The following is a 20,188-nucleotide window of genomic DNA, read 5'->3' as shown; positions in this document are numbered from 1 at the left end:
ATGCAAATGTATGCTGCCTACTGTACAGCCATGTCTGAAATATGCAGTTGTGGTCATTTTGTGTTCTGTGTTGAGGGGGTGTATTATATTTTATCTTGCATTTTTTTGTGTCTCTGTGCAAACATCCAAGAGATGGATTAAAAATGTTTTGAATTAAGGAATAGGGGCTCATTTTAATCATTTTAGGTTTGCAAGGGGGGAAGTGAGGGGAATCCGATCAATCATAGAGACGATGATGTTGTTTCTGGTACGGCCCAAAGAAGTAAAGCCAACAACACTGACCTTATACTAGATTGCAATGCCTAAAACTGCAGGAGACCTCAGTCTTTAAACACCATAAATGTCCAATGCTGTACTTAACCTCTATTACAACCCCTTCACTACTAAATATCTTGGCAATTGTGGTAAAAATGTATATTTTACATTTATATCCTTTTTGACTCACTTCCCTCTCACAGCCTTTCTGTTTTAATGTGAACTAATGTGTGAAGGGCCAGCTAATTTGTCAGTGTCCTGTTAATGCATGAGTAGCGTTTGGGCTTTTCCTTTCTATTAATTTATACTCACACTTTTATCCTCCCTAACGCCCTTAACTCTTAGAAATCTTTAAGTCAAATAAGGTCACCTGTGTTATTCACTTGCTAGTGTAGCAATTCAATAATGACCCCAGAGACTGCTCCAAATAGAGTCACTGAAGAGCAAACTTTTGCACATTCTGTTAATTCTCTTTAACGAATGCTTTTTGTTATGCCTCCTGCTGAGGGCTTCGCACCCTTGATATATTATTGTATTGAGATCTACTGACAGAGAGGATGATGGAAGGAATAGGAGGTCTGCTTGGTTTCAAAGTGAGACTTGGTAAGGCGTTGTTACAGACTCAGTGTTTGTGTCTTCCCCTGCCCCCCACCCCAATTCATTTGTTGAAACCCTGGTCCACTGTGTGATAACGTTAGGAGGTGGGGCTTTTGGAAGGTAACTAGGAGTTGATGAGGTCATGGGGGTGGAGCTCTCATGAATGAGATTAGTGCCCTTAAAAGAGCCCTGAGCACGCTTGCATTCTCCCTTTGTTCTCTGCCACAAGAGGACCCAGAAGAAGTCTGGCCATGATGGCACCGAGTCTCAAAGTCTGAATTTCAGGAACTGTGAGAAATGAACTGCTGTTGTTTATAAGCTCCCCAGCTTGTAGTGTTTTGTTATAGCAGGCTGAGCTGACTAAAATAGGTGGTTGTCACCAGGCTTATATTTATCTACCCTCTGTAATGCCATGGAACAGATTTCATCGTACATGCCTCAAAATGCTATGCTGATGGCCTAAACTTTGTCATTTCTTTCTTTTGATTACCTGGATGAGGGAGGATTGCTCCATAAACTGGTGACCCAAAAGAAACCAGACCCCCATGGACCGTGACTAGGATACCGGTCATGAGTTCAGGGGCTTGCAAGTATGTAATTATAAAGTATTAGCAATCAATATTTATTTTGCCAGATGTTGACCTATGTGTGTTACATATACAACCTCATCAGATCCTTCTAACCCACTAAGCTATGCATTATAATAATAAAGTATTAGCAGTTGATATTTATTTTGCCAGATGTTATCCTATGTGTGCTACATATACAATCTTATCAGATCCTTCTAACCCACTAAGATATGTATTATAATTACCCCTATTTTTCAGATGAGTAAACTGAGCCATTAGAGGTTAAAACCTTAGAAGAATTTGATCCCAGGTTGTCTGATTATAGAGTATTTAATCTTAAAACTATTCTGAACTGGAATCATATTAAGAGACAAGCAAAGAGGAGAAAGGCAATGAATACAGAGGTGCTAGTTTGTTCAGTGATGAGGGACCCAGAGTGTGGAAGCTGAACCATCAAGACCATGGGGTAGGACAAGCTTTGAAGCTGATGTTTATAGCTGACACATTGGTATGACTCATTTCCAGCCACCATATGTGTTACAAGTGTTTACCTCATGGTCATTAATACATCTTCCTTGACGTAACCCAAAATACACATAACAAGAACAATTGCCAAGGGTAAGGAATTTGGGGACTTATAAAAACACAGATAAGGAACTAGTAAAGGTGGTAAAATGAATTAATGTTGGTTTCAACACAAACTTAGGAGATACAAAAAACGTCTACCATATAAAGATTTGGGTTTTCTTTAGTATAAAGCCCACAGAGAAGTCATTCCACCCAAAGAAGAGTTAACCTATCCCAAGCTTCAGTGCCTCACAGGATAGCCACTGGGAAGTTAAAAAACACCTTGCCAAGTGCAGAAACCAAAGCGATTCCCAGGAAACATCAGTTGGTCTAACATAATCATTAAATTAATACTTGACAGTGATGTCATCATTTAGAAGTCACTAAGCAGCAGTACAGCCCAAATTGTTTGTCCACACATACAACTCCCCATCAATAAAAACCAGGAGTGCAAGAAGCTACACTGGGAATGACCAGCATGTGATTTTCGAAGGAAAAAGAATCAAACCTGACAAGGGTCAAAACCTGAAGTACATTTAAGAGAAAAACGATTCTTCTCTTGAACATTACTAGGGTAAAAAAAAAATGACAAGAATGATGTTGAGGTCATTCTCCATTTGTTGAATATTTAGTGTGCTCAGCACTACAGTAGACATTGAAACACTACAGTGAGGGACTATAATCCTCATTTTTTAAGATAAAGATGCTAAAGCTTAGAGAAGCCAAGCAATTTGCCTAAGTGCCACAACCAATCTTTCAGTGGGAAGATTCAAACTATTTTCTGTTACTACAACACGTGCACTCTTCACTGGTAAGCGGCACTATCTTTTAGAAGATAAAAATATAATTCCGTGTTTTAGGTGATTGTAGACAGAATTCATCCACAAGGCTGCACTTCCTGCTTGACTGGAATGGTTTAGGGAGACACTAAGGAACTTCCATGAAGAGCCACAAGGACAGTGGTCCTTGGGAAGCCTGTCCCAAGTTCAATGGTCTCCTGTCTGCCACCCACGAGGCTCTGCAGAGGTCTTATTATGCTGTGTATTTATGACCACCCTGGTCAAAGGGATTCAAAAAACTTTCACCCAAACCTATTGGAAGTCCTTTTTAATTTATCTTTCTTCAGGAATTAATTCAGCTGTCACTGAGCTTAATGTAAGGAATGAAGATAAAGACCACAGCATCTGAGAAATCTAAATGTTCATTAGAATTGGGGAGACAATTTTAAGTAAATTAGGTTTGAATTTTAGTTACTTTGGAAAATAAGCAGCAAATCAATGATTATGTTTCTCTCTTAACATTCCTTGCAGGTTATTAAAAGTAATCTTTTTAGAAGTTATGAAGCGGTATCCAGGGTGATTTTAGAAAGTGGATTCCTGGGAGCTCTGTGCACATGTGCTGTTGTAGCTGACAGGCCATTAGCAGAACCTCCTGGTAAATTTCAGACAAAAGCCTGAGGACTGATACACATTGAAAATTACCTCTGCCCCACTTTATGTTACTTCCTTTACTTCTTTCATCTTATTTATGATTTTTAAAAACACCGTGAGCTTTAGTCCAGGAATTGAATAGCCTAAGTTTATGCATGTCTTCAGTCTTCCAAACCACCTTGTTTGTCCACAGATCTGTTGATAAAGAATCCCAGAGAGCACGTTATTTCTAAATATAGTCAATGTGAGGAATAGCTGCCTAACCTTGGCCAGGTACACATCAGCGCTGCGCCATTTTCACCTGCAAACCGGAGGGGCGGCAGAATAACCATGGCAGGCATGGAGGGCTGCTGCTCAGACACTCCATCAGGAGAGAATTTGCCACACAGCCAGGAGCGTGGTCAGTAAACAGCAACCAGCTGTCAGCTTTTTCACAGTCACCTCCAACTGTAGAGAGCCACCTCACTCAAGGCCACAAGTTTCCCTGAGGCAGCTGGCATCTGGTGATTGACAGGCAGAAGTCACATAAAACAAGTCTGTTCGGCAATATTTACTTGCAGTGAAAACCTAAACATCTGGGCCCCACCTCCAATCAAGGTGTACAGGCCATTGGTATTTTTCAGGAGATTCTGATGCACAGTGAGAGTTATGACCTAAAGCGCTGGACCCATCACAGCTCAAAAAATAACCAGGATTCATACTTGGGCTAAAAGAAATCTGCCAGGAGAGACCAATTCCAAATTGTGCCTAATCAAGGTGGTGTCTCAGCCTAATTTTTGATTCTGTGGACCACCTGGTCAGCTGCTTCATGGCACAGAAAATGAACAAGTAGAAAATGGAGCCCAAGGCAGTGTAGAGAGGGGAATAGTACCACCCCTGATTCTTTTGTTGACAATGAGGAAAGTGGCCATCCTTGAGGCACAGGGAGCAAGAATTTCATCATAATTACCATACTCACATATTTCAAAAATGGTTTAAGATAGGTTATATAAATTCATACAAGACAACTGATTTTTAATTTAAAAAAATCAGAGAAACATGGGTAAACCAAAGTAATTCAGAGTAAAGTAACCACATAAGGAAATGCAAAATAAGTTCCTATATAATAAGTATGAGTAATTTTGGCCCCCAATGACTGCCCTTTGTTCATCCAACAATGTGCTTCTTCCTTAACACCAAAACTTGAGTTTGGTTGTAGAAAGAGTTCTTTGGTCTCTGAAAAGTAAGGCCCTTCTCCAGTCTTCCACAGATAAGGGAAAAGAGGTGGTAAGCTGGGCTGACTCTAATATTTTTTTTTCTTTCCTGCCAAGAAGACATAGATTGGGGAAAAGAAGACTTTCACTTTATTTCTTATGCCTGATTTTGAGCATCAGTCACTAGGGCAATGGTTCTCAAGCTTTGGTTGATATTAGAATCATCTGAGGAACTTGGTGAACAGAAAAAAAGCTCTGACTCTATTATTCAAGGAGCCTGAGCCTCCATCTGCTTTATCATCTTCCAGGTAATTCCAATACACACCAAAGTCAGCTACAGCTGGAGCTGGGGCAGCCATCCTGTGTCTGAAGGAAATTCAGAGATGCTGGTCCTCAGATGAGAAGCCAAGCCAATTCCGGCAGTACTTACCTTCAGGCTTCTTGCTATGAAAAAAGAAAAAGAAAAACCTGCTCAAGTTATTGTAAGTAATTGTGGCTAAGAGCAGTCTCAGTCAATGCACAGCCAAAGCAAAAAAGAAATCACAACCAATTTTAATATCCTCAATGCCAATGGAATCAAAATGTTCCAGTAGCTCAGAAAAATTCAACCTACATCCTGAGGCCAAGGAAAATTACTCCTCTAGGCCCACATAAAGGAGACACTGCTTTCTGTGGTGAGAAATATCTCCAGCAATATTACTACAAAGGATACAAAGAAAGCATTTTTATAATCTCTCCATGGCATCTTAATGCAAAATACCAATCACAGTCCACTAAAAGTGATTCTGGGGGAAAAGATGTAGATTGCAGGGGATGTGACTTAATCCAAGAATGAAATTTAAACTGTCTGGATGATGAGTTGTTGCATAATGTATAAGGGTAAAAAGCAAAAAGCAAATCTAAGAATTGGTTCATTTATTAGTATAGGCTTGGCATAATTTGTTTTCACAATCTTTCCTGATACAGACATGAACTTCTAACTTATTCCTGGTTACTCAGTATTTAAAAAATAGTACATCATGCTCTATCTTCCTCAATGTGATCATTGAAACATAAGTTAATTTCAAAACTCACCTTGTTTCAGTTTATTTTATTTTTGCTCTGCATCTCTGGGTACCTTCCCAGCCTGTATACTCACCTATCTCAACAGCTTCTGAAAAGTGTTCAAACATCACTGCCCTTTAAGAGGAGCAGAGGTTGCCTTAGAAGATCATGGCCAGAACTGCCCTTGGAAAGTCCATGGAGATCGGTGGTGAACAAACAAATCCTGGGCCCTGCAATTCAGGTGCTGGGGAGGGGCGAGTGTCCTTTTGCTAACCCAGCAGTACTTCCAAGGCTCAGATCTGGACCTGGTCAATAGATCTCACTAAGTATCAAAACTATTGTCTTATGCAGTAATAGAAAATAATGCTCTATGCTGACTTGGCTTAATGATAATTCATGACTAACCCACAGTTCTAGGTTACACGTGATCAAATACTGGGTGCATTCCTATGAGAATCATGAAAATACCTATTTAATTATCATCTCCCTCACCTCAGATTTTTTTCTGCACTGACATCCATACTTTCCTTCTTTAGTTCTGTCTCAGAGAAAGAATTGTTTTGTTTTTTTGTAAAATAATTATTCCACTTATCTCGATGGCTTTCATCCTCTGTGCTGTGCAATTTCACTCCATCAATCATCCCTGTTCCTTCATCTTCAGTCCTTCAGTTCCCTCTTGTTTCTTCCCTTCTGATTACAAACATGTTTCTATATTCCCTATCCTGAAAAAAAATCCCTCCCTTGATCCTGCTTCTGCATTAAGCTACTGTCTAATCTCTTCCCTTTAATAGGGAACTTCTGAAAACAACAAGTTATGCTCATAGACTTCACTTAAAACACCCTCCACCCCCCCCCCATTTTAGTTTACTTTCCAAAGCTTTGAAAATAGGATCTTCACCTAATATTCTACTATATCTTATTTTTTAGCATGACTTCAATAAACAAATTATTCAGTTTCTTTTTCACATTCTTACCTTCTTTACACTGTTTGACATTGCTGTCTACTCTCCTTTTGAAGTTTTCTTCATATCCAAAGCTAAGCCTGTCATCTTCACCCATAACACCCATAACAGCATAATACCTTCTTAAATAGTATAACAAATGTCTGTTTAACTTTTCATATATTTTTAGAAAGTTTAAACAATTATATACTATTTTTACAAAATTCGTTTTTAAGTATATCTGTGCATCAAAGTTGTGACCAGTGACTAGTGCAATTTTTGAAGCCAAGATAAGGTTTGGCCATTGAGCTACATCGAATGACAGGTCCTAAGGCATTTCTGATTCTTTCCATTACTTCTCAAAAACATAATTTTCAGCCTCCTTAACAGCAGCATATTTGTCCCTCTCTGGTTGAAGTCCGCTGTGTTAAAAATACGACTTTTTAAAAATATGACTCCCGGGATTGTCAAAATGAATTTAAGACTTACTATTGTAAGTCTTGCAGCCATAGCTAAACCTAACAATCACTTCAAAATGCTGCTATGTGGCTGCTTGCATAAAATTCAAGTAATAACTAGAGCAGCGTGTGTGTTGGCGGGGTGGGAGATGGGGCTGAGAACAGGCCTACCTCATTTTATTGTGCATTTCTTTACGGTGCTTTGCAGATTCCGCATTTTTAAAAAAAACTGGAAGTTTGTGGCAACTAATGGACTTGCATCCAGCAAGTCTTTCGGTGCCACTTTTCCGATACCATTGGCTTGCTCGGAGTCTCTGTGTCCCATTTCAAACTTTTCTCCAACGTTTTCAAATGTTTTCATTATTATTATATTTGTCATGTGATCTGTGATCAGTGATATTTGATTTACTATTGTAATTGTTTTGGGTGCCATGAACCATGACCATACAAGACAGGAAACTTCATCGCTAAATGTTGTGTGTTCTGACTGCTCCACCAACCAGTCTTTCCCTGTGGGCCTTCTGTTTCCCTGAGACACAACAATATTGAAATTGGGCTTCTACCATGGCCTTTAAGCATTCAAGGGAAAGTAAGAGTGTCATGTGTTTCACCTTAAATCAAAAGCTAAAAATAAGGCATGTTAAAAGCTGAGATTGTCTAAAAGCTTGGCCTCCTGGGCCAGTTAGCCAGGTTGTAAATGCAAAGGAAGTGTTCCTGCAGGAAATTTAAAGTGCTAGTCTAGTGAACACACAAATTAAAGAAAGAGAAACAAGTTTAGAGCTGATACAGAGAGAGTTTAAGTGGTTTGGATAAAAGCGCATATCAACCACAACATTCCTTTATTTATTTATTTATTTTCTTTTAATTTTAATGTTTTGTTCAAATACTTTTGTCTCCACCTTCCTGCCACCACTTTCCCCTGCCCCCCTCCCCCACCTCCCTCCCTCAATCCTTCCCCACTTTGTCTTTGTCCATGGGTCCTTTATACATGTTCTTTGATTTGATCCTTCCCTTCCCTTTCCCCACACACCGCCTTCCTTCCCTCTTGACTCTGTTGGTTTCTTTTTTCTTTCAATGTTGCTGGTTATATTTTCCTTGCTTCTTTGTTTTGTTGGTTAGGTTCCGCTTACAGGTGAGATCATATGGTATTTGTCTTTCGCCCCCTGGCTTATTTCACTTAGCATAATGCTCCCTAGTTCCATCCATCCTGTTGCGAAGTATAGTAGTTTTTTTTTTCTTTCTGCTGCGTAGTATTCCATTGTGTAAATGTACCATAATTTTTTGATCCAATCATCTACTTATGGGCATTTAGGTTGCTTCCAACACTTGGCTATTGTAAATTATGCTGCTATGAATATTGGGGTGCATAGCTTCTTTTGAATTGGTGTTTTGGGATTCTTAGGGTATAATCCCAGCAATGGAATCGCTGGGTCAAAAGGCAGTTCTATTTTTAGCTTTTTGAGGATATTCCAAACCATTTTTTATAGTGGCTGCACCCGTCTGCATTCTCACCAACAGTGTACGAGGGTTCCCTTTTCTTCACAGCCTCGCCAGCACCTGTTATTTGTTGATTTGTTTATGATGGCCATTCTGACTGGTGTGAAGTGGAATCTCATTGTGGTTTTAATTTGCATTTCTCTGATGGCTAGTGATGCCAAGCATCCTTTCATAAGTCTCTGGGCCCTCTGTAGCTCTTCCTTGGAGAAGTGTTTGCCCAGGTCCTTTGCCCATTTTTTAATTGGATTGTTTGTCTTCTTGAAGTGGAGTCATGTGAGTTCTTTATATGTTTTGGAGATCAAACCTCTATCTGATGTATGATTGGAAAATATATTTTCCCATATGGGTGGATCCCTTTTCATTTAACCAAAACCTAAACCAGAGCAAGGTTCTAACTCTCTTCAATTTTACAAAGGCTGAGAGAGATAAGGAAGCTACAGAAGAGAAGTTTAAAGCTAGCAGAAGTTTGCACATGAGGTTTAAGGAAAGAAGCCATTTCTGTAGCATGAAAATGCAAAATGAAGCAACAAGCACTAATGTAGAGGTTAAAGCAAGTTTTCCAAAAGATCTAGCTAAGGCAATTAACAAAGGTGGCTGTACTAAGCAACAGATTTTTCAATGTAGACCAAACAGACTTACATGTAAGAAGAAGCCATCGAGAACTTTTATAGCTGGAGAGAACTCAATGCCTGGTTTCAAAGCTTCAAAGAACAGGCCGATGACTTCCATGCTAGGTGCTGATGCAGCTGGTGCCTTTCGGTTGAAACTCATGCCCATTTACCATTTGAAAAACCCTAGAGCCCTTCAGAATTATGCTCTATCTACTCTGCCTGTGCGCTGTAAGTGCAACAACAGAGACTGGATGACAGCACATCTGTTCATAACATGGTTTACTGGGTATCTTAAGCCCATTGTTGAGACCTCCTATTCAGAAGAAAAGATTCTTTTTGAAATATTACAGCTGATAGGCAATTTACTTGGTCACCTAAGAGCTCTGCTGGAGATGATGTACAATGAGATGAACGTTATCATGTCGGCTAACATAACATCTGTTCTGCAGTCCAGGGATCAAGGAGTAATTTCAACTTTCAAGTCTCCTTATTTAAGAAAAACCTTCTGTAATGTTGTAGCTGCCAGAGATAGTGATTCCTCTGATGGATCTAGGAAAAGTAAATTGAAAAGGTTGAAAAGAATTCACTATCCTAGATGTAATTCAGAACATTTGTTATCCGTAAGAAGAGTTTAAAATGTCAACATTAACGGGTGTTTGGAAGGAGGTGATTCCAACCCTCAAGGATGACTTTGAGGAGTTCAGGACTTCAGTGGAGACAGTAGCTGCAGATGTGCAGAAAATAGCAAGGGAACTAGAATTAGAAGTGAAGTCTGAATATGTGACATTGCTGCTACCTCATTATAATCTTTTAATGAATGTGGAGTTGCTTCTTATGGATGAGCAAAGAAAGTGGTTTCTCGAGATGGAATCTACTCTTGGTGAATATGCTGTAAAGTTGCAGAAGTGACAACAAATAATTTAGAATATAAAACTTTTTTTTTTTTGCTTAATTGCTTTGCCTTTTCCCCCCAGCCCTGCGACACCTTCCCCTCTGACAGCTGTCATAATATTAAATATACTTAAGTGATAAAGCAGGACCAGGGTTTGAGAAGACTGACTCCAGTTTTGAAAGAAGTTCTACTGTAGGTAAAATGCTATCAAATCGCACTGCATTGATTGCATTTTACTGAGAAATTGTTTGCGAAAGTAAGACTCAATAAATGTAGCAAACTTCATTGCTGTCTTATTTTTAGAAATTGCCACCACCACCATGACCTTCAGCAATCACCACCCTGATCAGTCAGCCGCCATGAATATCAAGTCAAGAACCTCTACCAGTAAAAAAAATCACTGAAGTTTCAGATGATGGTTAGCAATTTTTAGCAATAAACCATTCTTTAATTAATTTTTAAAGATATAATGGTATTGCACACTTAATAGACTATAGTAGAATATAAATATAATTTTACATTCACTGGGAAACCAAAACTTTGTGTGATTTGCTTTATTGCAACATTCACTCTATCGCAGTCGTCTGAAACCAAATCTGCAATATCTCCAAGGTGTGTTTGTATACGGATGAAAGAGAAAGTGATGATGAACAAGGGATGGAATTTGTTCTTGTAGGCAACTTGTCCCACCGTTCCCTTGTATCATCAAATACAGCATCTGACAATGAATCCATTGTTTTGTGAACACAGATTTGGAAGTAGAAATAGGTCTTCTTTTTTGACTGCATGGATGTTCTGCTATGATCCAATGATTGCACAACAGATGGACAAACACATAAACCCTATATAAAAATTATGTGCTGCCCTGGCCAGCGGTTCAGGAGGCTGGAGCCTGAGTCTGTGCACTGAAAGGCTGTCGATTCAGTCCCCAGTCGGGGCATGTACGCGAGGCAGCCTATTGATGTTTCCTTCTCACACCAATGTTTTTCTCCCTTTCTATCTCTCCCTTCCTCTCTCTATAAAATCAATAAAAACATAGTCTTGGATGAGGATTAAAAAAATGTTTTATTTCAAAAGAATATATACGCCCTTATGTTCATTGCAGTATTATTTACAATAACCAAGATTTGGAAGAAGCCCAAGTATCTATCAGTAGATGAGTGGCTAAAAACGCTATGGTTCATTTACACAATGGAATACTATGTGGTCATAAAAAAGAAGAAAATCTTATCTTTTGCCACAGCATGGATAGATCAGAAGAGTGTTATGCTAATGAATTAAGCCAGTCAGAGAAAGACAAATATCATAATTTTCCTAAATGTGGAATCTAATGAACAAAATAACTAACAAAATAGAAATAGACTTATAGATACAGAGAATAGACTGATGACTGTCAGAGGAGAGGGGATTGGGGTCTGGGCGAAATAGGTGAAAGGATTAAGAAAAAAAACCCCCACAAAAGCTCATACACACAGACAACAGTTTGGCAATTACAAGAGAAAAATGGGAGTGGGGGGAGGTAGTAAAGGGTAAAGGGGGATAAATGATGATGGAAGGAGACTTGGGTGGTGAACATACAATATAATATACAGGTGATGCATTACAGAATTGTATATCTAAAACCTATATAATTTTATTAACCAATGCCACCCTAATAAATTTAATAAAAAATATTTTTAAAGAAAGAAATATGTGCCAAATTTATGTCCCAGGAATTATTCATGAGCCTAGGAAAACTTGAAAACTTATGTGAAGAAATGCATATTTATGAAGCTGAAAACAATGGCATATTACTTCCTAACTTACAGGCCTCCTCATTTTATGTATACATAAAATTATTATAATTTTGAGATGCAACATTTTTCACCTGCATCTGTCTCCTTATATGATGGGTGAAAGAGAAATTTCCCAATGTCATATAGATTCATTTAGTGTCATAAAGTTAAAATTGAATTCAGTACCTAATCTGACTTTTGGATATTGCTCAGTTCTTTACTATTTGCTTTATCAAAGAGTTTATGAGTTTGAGTGATCTGCTAAGTTCTCACCAAAGGCAACCAAAGCTGGTATCAACTGCATAAAGAGCTCAATCCAAGTTCATGCACAAAACCTGGGTCTTGTACTGCTCCACAGTTCCTCAGTGGGGTAAGAAAAAAATGACATTGATTTCTCATGCTGAAATCCAAAAGGAAACTAGGAAGAGGAATTAACATTTTTGCATGTTCCTATGTACCAGGCATTGTTAAAAAGCACCTTAAATGTGTGTTAACTCCTTTTAACCTCCTAATAATCCATCAAAATGGATTCTGTTGCTGACATTATACAGATAAGGTAACTTGGGCATGGAGCAATTCTATTGGCAGTCAGTAATGGAGTCGGATTTCAAATTTAAACAAAAAAACCCCGCCAGAGTCAACATTTAACTTTTCTGTCTGTTATGTTAGCTGCTTCCCAAATAAATCCTAGGAGCATTTTAATTTAGTGGCAAAGCTCTATCCATTTAATTATTCTGTTAATTCATTTGATTAGCTTCATAAGTGTTTAAAACTTTGGCAACTTGGTATTCATTATCTGAAAAGTTCAAAGTACAAGAGGTCAATATTTTGAGTTTGCACCAAACCTCTCCTACAAAACCTCTCAAGGCAAATACATCGAAATGTTTGCGACCTGCCCCAACCATCCCAATATGAAGCAGTAATTTTGACTTGGTCACCCCAGACAAAGTTAGGCTTTGAAAGTTATGCTTCACTGTGTAAACTTGGGAGTAAGCACAAAGGAAAAAATATTCATGGAAAAATGTATATTCATGAGGAAAATGTATATTCAAATGTATATGAATATACAAGTTAAAATGTATATTCATGAGGAAAAGCCAATATAAAAGACACAGAAGGAGGGGTTCCCAAGTTTTCTACAAGAGCCCCATCCTGTGCCCCATTTCTGAAGCCCAGTGGACGTCACAGCTTTTGGTTCTATTATATACTTGGGCATCCAACGCACTTGGGACATTTGTCTGGTATCCTTTCTCTTTTTGCTTCAGTGGGTCTCAATGGTGTCTCTATTACCTGCAACCAAAAGAATCCAAACCAGTTTATCAAAAGACACATTACATTTAGAAAAAGTACATCTATTTTCTATATTCATTTTGTTTAATTAACTATATTTGGGAAGCACTTTTTAAATTTTTGCTGAAACATTTGTCAAAGATTTGTACAGCTATATCAACCTCTAAAGGGTAACTCTTTGAAGGGAGAGATGAGAAAAAATGGTTGAATTTTACTAGGACGTGTTCATCAATAAAACTGAGTTATTTGTCATTTTACTTCCTGGAGGGCATATCATTTTTTTCATGTTTATTACCTACCATCCTGAAATAAAGCTATCAGCATGCCAAAACAATGCTGAATACACCATGTTTCTTTTAATCTCTACTTCTAGCTCCTGAGTCGAAGTGGTACCTGATTTTGGCAGATTTCTAGCCAGAATGTGGGTCTCTTCGCAGCCAGAGGCCATGGGGTACTGGTGTGAGACAGGCCTACATGTGGCCAGAAGATTTGAACTTGAAGCCAAATAAAAGGCCCCACCACTTCCAAAATTTCTCTCTAATACTGTTTCCCAGTGAGAATACTTCAGTGAGGAAAAGGAAAAAATAAAACCTCAAAACCATTCCACCTCTGTCCAATTATTTTGATCAAACACCAAGTCTAGTGGAAACAGTCATAGAATAAAAAATACTGCCACTCAAATGAGCAGTGACTAACACGGTACACTGAGTAGGAAAGATTAAATCAGAGCCAACAGCTCTGTGGCATTTAATACAGCTTGTATTTTATTTAACTAGACTATTCTCAAGTTTGGTGGTGCTTTATTACCAGCAGTCAGGTGGCTGGGATGTAATAATGGTGTTTCATTTAATGAAAGTATTTATTCTGTGATAGCTAATGAGTGCTCAGTGTTTGAGAGGAAAAGAGAATAGGAAAAAAATTACCACGGGTAATTTGAGTTAATGTTCAAAAATCATTGCAGTTATAGTTTGGCTGAGCAGTAAATGATTCTCTCAAACATTTGAGAAAAACAATTTGCTTCTTCACTGTTTAGGCCCTTGTTTTTCTCAGGGCTCGTTGTTGTCACTTGCACACCGAGCTGTAGATGCAGATTTGACAGGCTTGTATCCCGCAATGACGGTGCATTCACAGGAAAAGTGAGAAGGCGAGATCTTTGGAATCAGCTGAGCTTCGTTGCAAATCCCCGCTCAGCCCCTCACTGGCATGGGCCGTGCACAGAAAATAATTTAAGGTTACTTTACTCACTACCGTGATAACACTGACTTCGTCTCTTCATTCTTAACGGCTGGGGTCAGCGAGTCGGAGGTTCTCCTGCGCAGAGGTAGCCAGCAATGCCCGTGGGTGCTGGGGCGACGGGTTCCCACGGGAGGGTTCCCATGGGAGCAGGACAAGGACAGCGCAGGCACACCAAGGCCGCACCCGGGGGTAGCTCTTCCTGCCCTAGAGCTTCAGGACTGCGCGGAGCAACGCCGATCTAACCTAGCGTTCAAACTTCCCACCAGCACCCTAACAGTTGAAAATAACTGCAGTTCAAACAGAGAAGCCTGAAGTCCGTAAGGAAGGGCCTGGCCTGGGATTTTATACCGTGAGAGTGGGACCCGCCTGGAGCCTGCTGAACCCAGATCCTTCCAGCAATCTCTCAGATTGCTTGGAAATCGACCAGGCAAAAGCCGCCGAAGAGGCACATTTATGCCATCCGCATGCTACTCCCTCCACCAGAATCTTCCAACATTTTCTATGGCCTGGAAGGAGGAGACATATAGAATAATCAAAACTTCAGAAACTCTTTCCCCGCTACTTCACCCCTCCCACATTCCGCACTTTCCGACCCCCCCCCCCCCCCCCCGCGCCGCTGAACTGAGGAGAGCCCCTGTCCTGGGTGCAGCAACCGCTTTCGCCACCAGGTGGCGAGGTCCAAGGGCGCACTTGAGGAAGGGCAAATCGGTTTTATTCTTCTGTTCCAGCGCTCACATTACCTCCAATTACTCCACCGAAGAGTGGTCTTTGGTTTTCCCTGATGGTTCCCCCGCTGAAGCGGTTCATACTGGGGAATTGTTAGTCTCTGCGCCTAACATCGTAGGATTGAAGCCCAGCCCAGTACTGTGGAGTGGGTCAGTTTGTAGTGTCTTCGTGCCACAGGCATCCATTGATATTCCACACGGAGAAGGTGTTGGCAGGAACAGACAGGTCCTTTCTCTGTCTTGCGTCTTTGTCTTGAAATAGTCATGCCTTTTGAGAATAAATTTGAAGCTGACAGCCCAGCCATCACGAACTTTGAAATTTCTATCCATTTCTTCTGTCCTAAGGGGAATGCTAAAAAGATATTTAAAACAGAGGACTGTGGCCAGGGCAAGCAGGAAAATAAAGGGAGGAAAAAGTGATCATCAATTCCCTTTCAATGTTGTCATTTGCCTTCAAGTATGCTAACTCATCAATCTAAAAACCATAGTATGAATGCGGTATTACTATTCCCATTTTTATATTCGAGTAAATTTCAGCTGAAAGGCTAAGTAAGGTACCTATATTTAACTCAAGGCCATGTGGGTTGTAGAATTTACTCACAAATGTCCATGACTTCTGAGCAAACATATGATCTTTTAAAAACAAGATAAAGCAAAAAAAAAAAAAAAAAGAAAGAAAAAGGATGGTACATATATAGGGAAAGGGGGAATTAACAGACATTCTATTAGGAGTGAAGGCAAGTCCAGAAGGGATTTTGGTGGCTCTGGCAGTAGTCAGGGGACACCCACCGACAAAGTCCCTCCTTCAGGAGCACCTCTTTAGCTTAAAAGTGATTCCTGTTAAAGACACATCAGAGAAAAAAGTACATCTCGACAATTCTCTGCCATTTATACTTCTAGTGAAGGTGGTCTCAATCCTTTTTGGGAAGAAGGCTTTTAATTTCCCCTACAGCATTGAAAAACCGGAACACACTGAACTCCTCTGCGGGACTCATGTTCACAGCCAATTTATCAACCACATATGAATATCACTTTATTGCACATATTCACATATTTTTAAACCCAGCTTGTTTATCTGTTTTTTTTTAATTGGGATCCATATAACTTTTTACTAGTCCAAAAATAAAATCCAGTGCTAAAGGATAAAGATTGGCTACTGCAGCAGACAGTCCAAAAATGTATGTTAGATCCTGAAAAGAATTCCAAAAATATTCTGAGGAAAGACAGAAAAATTGGGTTGAGTCTGTGACTTCCAAGGAGTTTATTTTGAAGAGGCTTGAATTCCTCTCAAGGCAAAAATTAGGGTATATTTGCTATCATTTTTATTACCTTAAGAGTAAAATTTCTTGCTTACAGTAGAAAAAAGCAAATAAAACTTTTTTCTTAGATTTATGAATTAAGACCAGAGCACTGGACACGAAGCTGTATAAGGTACTCAGGTGCTTGGAGCATTGCTTTCCTGAGGCATGATCTTTTGTCAGTGCGAAACTGATATTAGATAAAAGGGTATGTACACAAGTATACTCAGAGGGATCTTGAAAAAGTAAGGAAGAACACTGCATAATGTAAAAAAGTTCAAAGGCAAATCAATCAAATGCTGTTAGAATCATCACCTACTGAGCTCTTCTAAAACACAGACCATTTGACTTATCAATTGCAGCAGACGTTGACTACAAATAAAAATTAGAGCTGTGATGTTCAGCCAAGTAGCATAGGACTGCAGCTGAAAAAGAGGAAAAGACTGAAAGAGATTGTCCAAATGTGGTACATATTTGAAAAACTGCTCAGGATGTTAAGGATAAAACATAGAGCAAGAGACAGATGCTTCTGTACCAGAACTAATTTTAAAAAAACTAAAAAGAAAAATACAGCTTTTGTCTGATAGGAGAACTTTGTGGGAACTGATAAGTAAACTAAGTATTTATCCCTTGGACTATTAATAATATGAACATATGTGTTCAGAACTATAGAAGCAAGTCTGTATTGAGAGACAATTCCCATTAGGTCTCTCTTGTTTCTGCCATAAGTCACTGACAGATTTTTTTTTCTGGACTATCTTTTCAAGGGCCTTTGTTAAGCAAACATTTTTGGAAAATACAAAGGGTGTCTCCTTCTGAGACAGAGGGCAGACTTTTTCTCTGCCCAGAGTAATGAAGAAAATGTGTCTCTCTCTGAGGCAAAAGTTAAGCATGTTTGCTGACAGCCCCTTTAAAAGGGGCTGCATTTAAAATGCATTTAAAAGAATGCATTTTCTTTGATCGGTTTATCATCTGGGACACAAAACTACTGAATGTGCAGCACCCACCTGAGCTTCCTTGCATTGTTCCCTGGGAACTATGGGGGAAAGAGAACCAGTTCGCACATGAAGCCCATAAGGTCTGTCGTGCCATGAGTAATAAAGTCCTTTGTCTCTGGTACAAGAATCTCATGTCTTCTGCTAGCACCCATGAAACTGTTGCAAGCTATATTTTTAGGGTAAAATTTTAACTGTTCATGGTTCTTGACAGTCTGCAACTTCCAAAGAGAGAATTGCATAGGATCTTTTTACAATCTTCCTTAAAGTGACAACTTTTAATGTCTTAGAAGACAATTAAGCAAACATAAATGTTAATAAGAAAAGGACAGATGCAAGCATGAGGAGAAAAACTATCAAGCATAGATAGATAGATGATAGATAGATAGATAGATAGATAGATAGATAGATAGATAGATAGATAGATAGATAGATGATAGATAACAGATAAATAATAGAGTGCATGTTTGGGAGTATGAGTGTATACACGTATGTATGTGATTTCATGTGTTGTATGGATACTGAGCGTTAATATACAAGTTAAGAACATTCACACAAGAATAGAATTTGTGTTTCAGGTTTTGTAGTTCAGAATTTGTATTTTAAAAACAGTGTTTCTTGGGTAAAATTTTTCCCCCCCTCCCTCCCTCAATCCTTCCCCACTTTGGTTTTTGCCCATGAGACCTTGCTATATATTCCTTGACTTGCCCCTTCCTGTCCTTTTCCCCCACCCACCCCTCCCTCCTTCCCTCTTGTCTCTGTTGGCTTCTTTTCCTTTCAGTGTTGCTGGTCTTATTTTCCTTGCATCTTTGTTTTGTTGGTTAGGTTCTGCTTATACGTGAGATCATATGGTATTTGTCTTTTGCCCCCTGGCTTATTTTGCTCTCTAGTTCCATTCATGCTGTTGCGAAGTGTAGTAGTTCTTTTTTTCTTTCTGCTGCATAGTATTCCATTGTGTAAATGTACCATAATTTTTTGATCCAGTCATCTACTGATGGGCATTTAGGTTGCTTCCAACACTTGACTATTGTAAATTGTGCTGCTATGAACATTGGGGTGCATAGGTTCTTTTTAATTGGCGTTTTGGTGTTCTTAGGGTATAGTCCCAGCAGGGGAATCACTGGATCGAAAGGCAGTTCCATTTTCAGCTTTTTGAGGAAATTCCACACTGCTTTCCACAGTGGCTGCACCAGTCTGCATTCCCACCAACATGGTACTAGGGTTCCCTTTTCTCCACAGCCTCGCCAGCACCTGTTGTTTGTTGATCTGTTTATGATGGCCATTCTGACTGATATGAGGTGGTATCTCATTGTGGTTTTGATCTGCATTTCTCTGATGGCTAGTGACACCGAGCATCCTTTCAAATGTCTCTGGGCCCTTTGTATCTCTTCCTTGGAAAAATGTCTGCCCAGGTCCTTTGCCCATTTTTGGATTGGATCATTTGTCTTCTTGGAGTGGAGTCGAGTGAGTTCTTTATATATTTTGGAGATCAAACCTCTATCTGACGTATCATTAGCAAATGTATTTTCCCATATGGTTGGCTCCCTTTTCATTTTGCTGATGTTTTCTTTAGCCATGTAGAAGCTTCTTATTTTGATGAGGTCCCATGTGTTTATTCTTTCCTTTATGTCCCTTGCTTTAGGAGACATATCAGTGAAAAAATTGCTGGATGGGATATCTGAGAGTTTCCTGCCAATGTTCTCCTCTAGAACATTTATGGTGTTGCGACTTATATTTAAGTCTTTGATCCATCTTGAGTTTATTTTTGTGTATGGTGTCAGCTGATGATCCAATTTCAATTTTTTGCATGTAGCTGTTCAGCTCTCCCAACAGCATTTGTTGAAGAGGCTATTATTGCTCCATTTTATGCTTCTGCCCGCTTTGTCAAATATTAGTTGCCCATATAGACCTGGGCTTATTTCTGGGCTTTCTATTCTGTTACACTGGTCTATGGGTCTGTTCTTGTGCCAGTACCAGACTGTTTTGAGTATAGTGGCTTTGTAATATAGTTTGATATCCAGTATTGTGATCCCTCCTATTTTGTTTTTCTTTCTCAATATTGCTGTGGCGATTCGGGGTCATTTTTGGTTCCATATAAATTTTTGAAACGTCTATTCTATTTCTGTGAAATACATAATTGGTATCTTAATAGGGATTGTGTTGAATCTATAAATCGCTTTGGGTAGCATGGACATTTTGATGATATGAATTCTTCCAATCCATGAGCATGGTATATGCTTCCATTTATGTGTGTCTTCCTTAATTTCTTTCTTCAGTGTTCTATAGTTTTCCGCATACAGGTCTTTTATCTCCTTGGTTAAATTTATTCCTAGGTACTTTATTTTTCTTGTTGCTATATCGAATGGTATTTTTTTTCTGATTTATTCTTCTTCTATTGCATTGCTGGTGTAAAAAAACGCCTTTGATTTCTGAATATTGACTTTGTATCCTGCTGTTTCGCCCCTCAGGTAAAATTCTGAGCCCTTCCTCAGCAAGATCAATTGAGGATGAAGTAGGTTGGTTTTCTTTTTTATTTTCTATTCGATTTCTATCTTTGGTGAACCTTCAGGAGAAATGATGCTGTATGTAGATTAGGTATGAATTGGCTCATTCATTTCAATTTATTGCTTGTTCCCTAAAAGAAAAATGAAGGAGCAATAAATGATCTCTTGCCTCAGCATTATCAATTTGCATTCACTGTGCTTTATATCTTCCATTCAGACATGGCTATGTCCTGACCTTCCTTTTAATTTAGGTCCGACATAATTTTAGCATTTTATGTCATGGTTGGTCTCAAAAAATTCTGGAGCCTTTC

The 20,188-nt window shown here is 39.1% G+C and overlaps 1 pseudogene; it reads left to right on the top strand.

The window, feature by feature from the left end:
- The first annotated feature begins 7,618 nt into the window (after positions 1-7,618).
- LOC129066937 (tigger transposable element-derived protein 1-like) lies at positions 7,619-14,667 on the top strand (annotated as a pseudogene).
- Positions 14,668-20,188: the final 5,521 nt, after the last annotated feature.

This window comes from Pteronotus mesoamericanus, unplaced genomic scaffold, assembly GCF_021234165.1.
Source record: "Pteronotus mesoamericanus isolate MK-2021 breed Mesoamerican mustached bat unplaced genomic scaffold, CSHL_Meso_final contig_20, whole genome shotgun sequence".
Lineage (NCBI taxonomy): Eukaryota > Metazoa > Chordata > Mammalia > Chiroptera > Mormoopidae > Pteronotus > Pteronotus mesoamericanus.
This window is presented reverse-complemented; position numbering and strand designations above follow the sequence as displayed.